Genomic DNA, 6,311 nt, shown 5'->3' with positions numbered 1-6,311 from the left:
TCCTCGTTAATTTTCGTCGTTAAGCATGTGTTTTCTTGTAGTGATCGGTGATGATTTAGATTTAGATTTTTTGTTTATTCTGTTTGTTACTATCTTCATCAATGTAGTTTTCGACCATAGATTTCCTACATGATTATATTTTTAATTCCTATTTACTATGTGCTTGCGTTCTGTTTTGGGTGATATTTGTTGGTCTCATGTTGTTTTTTTTGTTACTGAGCCGAACAATTGTTTACATTGTTACCATCCTCCTAGATTTCTCTTTGTATGTTTATGATTTTAATTTGTACTTGACTAATTTATAGATTTCCTTTTGATGTTGACGTTCGATCGTTTTGGTGATAGTTTCTGTGACCAAGAAGCCCACGAAGTGAGCATGACGTAGCAAAGAGTTTGCAAATGATCCAAACTAAACCAAACGGCCAAACAAATGCCTTCTTCGTTTTTATTTAATCATTGCCTACTGATTCTTAACTTTCATGTGTTCAGTAGTTTCCAAGGATTAAATATTTTGGCTGTCAAAAGACTTTTCATTTGGCTACTGTGAAATTTGCTGAAGGTTAGAAGAGTAGATCTTTTGTCTGTTATTGTTTTTTTTCCATTAAAGTTTCTACCCTAATTCTTTTGTGTGCTGGACTTTTTGTGATCCTTAGGAAATATTTATGTGAAACTTTCGAAAAACATCCTATGGAACAAATATACTGTTGCTTGCTGTGAATCTCCTTTCACTTTGAACGTTCTTTTATAACTTAGCCTCTTGATCTTGAAAGGCACACTAACATAATTGATAGAGGAAGCACCGTAAAGATGGACGCAAAAACAGGTTAAGAAAATCTGTGAGTGACAATGCTCTAAGTCTAATACTTTCATTTCACAATAATGCAGAGGAAGACACTTTATGGTGCTAAGGCTGAAAAGTGCAAACTTGGCTATGAGAAAAACATGAGAGACTACAACAGATTATCTGGTAAAACGAGTGTCAATCGAGTGTCAATTTATAGATTGGTTATTATTTGAATCGTTGACCATTGAATTGTTGTTACTCCAAGAAGGAAGGTCGAAAGGAAGATGAGGCCATCTTCCATTACAGATGTTGAACTATCGCCGTACTCCGCCTGCCATGTTCAGGCTGCTTGTTTCCTCTTCTACGTGACTCTTGATTTCCTAAGCTTTCGTTCACGTTTTTGCGTTACAATAATTACTCTTCTTATCCAAATGTTCCATGTGTTGCTCTCCAAGTTTAACTTAAAAGCCTCTCCACATATACCTTATTTAATATTGTATTACGGAGCAATTTATTGCAGTAAAATTAGTTAGAGATCCAAAGATTACTTGACAAACAAGTTACTAATCAAACCACTGGAATGTAAGAAAAAAAAAGAACCCAAATCCAACGACATAAGCTACCAAGACAAAATTGAAGTCCCCAACGATTGACGAACCCAAATAATTGACATCATAGAAAACCCAATCTTCCTAGATCCAAATTAAAACGATTATGTTTTCATGATTGTTTTTAAAGATATGGAATATACATGTATATCACACTCTTCTCATTACGTCATACATCTCTCTATACAAAAGAGAACTATCATATGTAGTTGTAAGTTTTTTAAACAAGAAAATATTACAGTTTTTAAAGAGCTGATGTAAGAAAAAAAGCATAAAATATAGAAAGTATTAAATTTAAATGAGAGAGTCCATTAAATTACTTAGAGACTAACTGGAAACACTACACGAAAACAGCTTATTTTTCACGGACGATTTTCTTCGGAAATCCGTCGGAATAAGCCATTTCTGACGAATTTCCGACGAAAAAGTCGTCGGTTCTATCTCGTCGGAAAAAAAAAATCGTCGGAATTTCGTCGGATTTTCTGACGAATTTCCGACGAAATTCCGATAGACAAATTTCTGAGCAATTCGGACAGATAAATTTTTGACGAAATTCCGACGGATATATTTCCGACGAAATTCCAACAAATGATATCCGTCGAAAATTTTGTAAACTATTTAAAAAAAATAAAACAAATTTTATTTTAAATATAATATTTTACTGAATTAATTAAAAAAAAATTTAAAAATCATTTATAATAAATATTTTTAATTCTTTATATATAAATAAAATAAATTTAAAATTAGGAAAACGTTCTTGTAATATAATTATTTTTAAAATCGTTTATAATAAATTTTATTATAAATGTTTTTAAAAAATAAAATGTTTTATAAATTGAAAATATTTATAGATAAAGAGAAAACGTTTTAAGAAATTTTAAAAAATATTTTTGTAATTGAACCCATTTCCTAAAAATTGAAAAATATGTTAATTAAATCTAAAAAAAAACACAAAAACCTTTTATAGATTGAAAAGTTCTAAAAAAAGTGAAAAATGTTTTGATAAACTTTAGAAACCAGAAAACGTTTTATAAATTATAACAAACTTAAAAACTTTTTATAAGAACTTAATTATTTTTTACAAAAAGTTTAAAACGTTTTATAAAATCATAAAAACGTTTTAAAACAACAACAATAATAAAAAATAGAAAATTATATATATATATATATATATATATATATTTACATAAAACTTTCAAAAATTATAAAAACTCCAAAAAGGTTTTAAAATTTTGAAAAACATTTTATAAAATAATAAAAACTTTTTAAATTTCACAAAACAACAAATTAAATAAACAAACAATAAAATCACAATCAAAACCTATCTAAACCACAACCTAACAACAAAATCTAACATATAATTCATAAAATTATTCATCCTAAAATATATCCAACATTTAAAACCTAAAATTCACAATTTCACAATCAAAAAGTAACACAAGTCAAATGAGAAAAGGAAAGAGATGACTTACATAATTTGTGAGGTAGATTTGAGGAGTTTAAGGCTTAGAATCGCCGGATTAGAGAGAGAGAAAATCTAAGAGAATTTGTGTGTGTTTAGAGAGAGAGAGAAAGGAGAAATGGGGAAGAAGAAGGGGCTTATGCTTTTTATATTAAAAACTTCTGTCGGACTGCGTTCGTCAGAATTTTTTTATTTTGGTTCTTCGCGAAAAATTAGGCGGGCTTTTTCCTGGGCAAATTTCACTTTCCGACGAATTTCCGACGAATATACCATTTTCGTAGAAAATTCGCCGGAATATATCATTTTCGTCGGAACTTCGTCGGAAATATATTCGTCAGAAATTCGTCATAAATTCGTCAGAAATTTCCTACGAATTTCCGACGAATTACGTATTGGGGGTTCGAAACATAGAAAAAATAGAACAATAATAGCCATTGATAATAAATTGATGACTTTTAGGGGTTTAAAATCTTCATAATGTTTAAAAGCACTTGAAAACACACAAATTAAAGATTATAAGATGGATCACCGGAAAGTATTTGCTTAAGTGTATAAGTGTAAACGAGAAAGATTATGTATCCGTCGATGCATCAATCGCAAGAGTATATATATATATATATATATAGCTTAAATAATTGAGGTATTATTAACCCACATCATATTTATCACTTAATATATCCGGTTTAACATTTATTTTGAATATTTCATATCTAAAACTCAAGTTCATCTGAAATTTGTGACGAATATCCTACGAATGTTATGCAATCCGTCGGAAATTCGTCGAAAATTTCCTAGGAATAGATTCGTCAAAAATTTGTCGGAAATTTTTGACGAATTTCCTACAGAATTTTTTCATTTCGTCGGAAATTAGTCAGAAATTTCTGATGAATTTCCGACGAAAGCATAAACCCCAAATCTATACCCTAAATCATTTAATCTTCCTCGGGGCTCGTCGATATTTCGTCGAATATTTATGACGAAAGAAAGTTCGTCGGAAATTCCTAGGATATTTCCGACGAAATACTGACGAATGGTAAAATTTCATATTTCTCGTAAATCCGTCAGAATTTCGTGAGAAATGTCCGACGAATATTTCTTCCGTCAGAAATGACTATGTTTTCTTGTAGTGAAACAAACGTTATAAATAGTTCTAAGTGAATCCAAACATGTACACAATTCAACCAATTAAACACTGTAACTAAAATTTAATTAATTTTTGTTCATTCTTCTCTTCGTCTTATTTACAATTTTCAATAACAAAAAATGGATACAAAATTTTTTGAATCGCATAATAGAAAAATATTGAATAATTTAAAATTATATTATATTTGTCTATAGCTTTTTATATTTTTTTATAATATATTATTGAATTTATATATTAAAATAAACATACTAAATATATAATCAAAATTAAAATTTAAACAAAAAATCTGGGCATAGCCCTGGCCGACCCTAGTATATATATATATATATATCTGAATTCCCATGAAAAATTTAATCTACTGAAATTTAAGACAAATAGTAAAAAAAATAATTTCTAACTATAAAAAGTTGAAAACGTATAATATTAATATTATACTATATTTTGTGAACAAAATATTATATTATATTTATTAATCACAAAATATAATTTAGATGGAGCCTCTAAATGGCTATGTAGATTGAAGCTAGAAAGACGGATATTTTTACAATTAAGGATACTTTTCAAAAGTTAAGGTTCAGCCTTTAATAATGGAGACCATGAATATCCGAAGGAGTTCATCATGCAAAATATGGAACTCTGATTTGAGGTATGAAATGCAAGAAAGCCATGTATATCACAGAGGTGGTGTTCTCAACAGATTATTCTTAATTGATAAAGATGATATCAACACCGACAGAAAGATCGGTTTTCACTATGCAATTGGAAGAATTTCAACGAAGTATGAATTTTTTCCCCAACTTTGTCGAGGATTTTTTTCCGAGATTCTGGTCAAACCTCGTAAATCCTGGACGACTTACATTTCAGTCGTCTTGTGGACGACTGAATTATAAGTCGTCTATATATAATTAAATCTTGAAGTTTTTTTTTTCAATTGCAAAACTAACCTATGACGACTTAACTGTAAGTCGTCTACTTTTAAAAAAATATTATTATTTTAATTTTCACTAGACGACTGAAATGTAAGTCGTCCAGAAAAGTCAAACTTCTGAAATAATCCAGTCAAATGCAAAACTAACCTATGACGACTGAAATGTAAGTCGTCTAGCTTTTTTGGAGTTTTTTTTTTTAGCCAAACAATAGTAGACGACTTATTTTTCAGTCGTCCGAAATAACAGATTTCAAAGTCAATTGCAAAAATAACCTCTGTGTTGACCAGACGACGTATAGTTTAGTCGTCTGGACAACTTAGATTGAAGTCGTCCGCGTCTTCTCCGCTAGTTTTTAAGTCATCTACGTTAGTTTTTGAATAACTTGTATTTTTAAGAGTGATAAGTAACTTCAAGATATGTAAAACTCATATTTACAAAATATGTTCTCTCCCTTAGTTTTACTAAATTTGACTAAGTTTTTCAACGCAAACTTATAATAAAATATGATATGCTTTGACTAGTTACTATTGTTTGTTTCCATCTCTTAAGTATTATTGTTATAGACAATAATGATGACTATTGTTATGAGTTGGAAGAAGAGTTAAAATACTTCTTAAAATGTTGTATCAATATAAAGCTACCAACATTCTTGTTTATTAAGATGAGAAAAAGGCCATTGGAGTTTATTATTGCATATGAGAGATCCAAAGATAAGAAAAAGGCTACTGAAGTCTATTATTTCATTGATTTGTAAATGTGTAAACACATTGTTAGCACATTTAATACATCTTGGAAAAAATTATTACTGATTTTACAAAAAAATCACAACTAAAAGAGTAGACATGCAATTCACAAAACAGACCACAAACAAAACTATTATAGATCATTCCTCTACAAAGACAAGCTTGGATTCCACTTGAGTAGACAAGACCACACGACTTTCAAGAAGTCCAGACGACTTCCAGACGACTAACAGGTAAGTCGTCCCAGAAGTCTTCCAGATCTGAAAAACCTGCATATTAAATCCAGATCTGAAAAACCTGCATACCCAAAAACGTTCAAATGGCTTAAAAACAGAAAAAATGAGTGAAAGATTAGATAAATCTACCTTTACAGAACACACAAAAATACATATCTAAAAATAATAGATCTACCTTTAAATTAGTGGAAGATGAGTACCATCTAATTAAAAACCCGCAAAAAAAAAATAGATTAGTAAGAAAGACATGAGACAAAACTGGAAAATTCATATAAAGTTTGGTGTTTTCAAGTCAAAGAGATTAGAGTGGGTTTGGAGAGTTTTAGTTTGGAAAAAAAGTAAGAACTTTATACAACAAGAAGTTACCAAATGAAGAAAAATCAGACATAAGAACTTACCAAAACG

This window comes from Brassica oleracea, chromosome C3, assembly GCF_000695525.1.
Source record: "Brassica oleracea var. oleracea cultivar TO1000 chromosome C3, BOL, whole genome shotgun sequence".
Classification (NCBI taxonomy): Eukaryota; Viridiplantae; Streptophyta; class Magnoliopsida; order Brassicales; family Brassicaceae; genus Brassica; species Brassica oleracea.
This window is presented reverse-complemented; position numbering follows the sequence as displayed.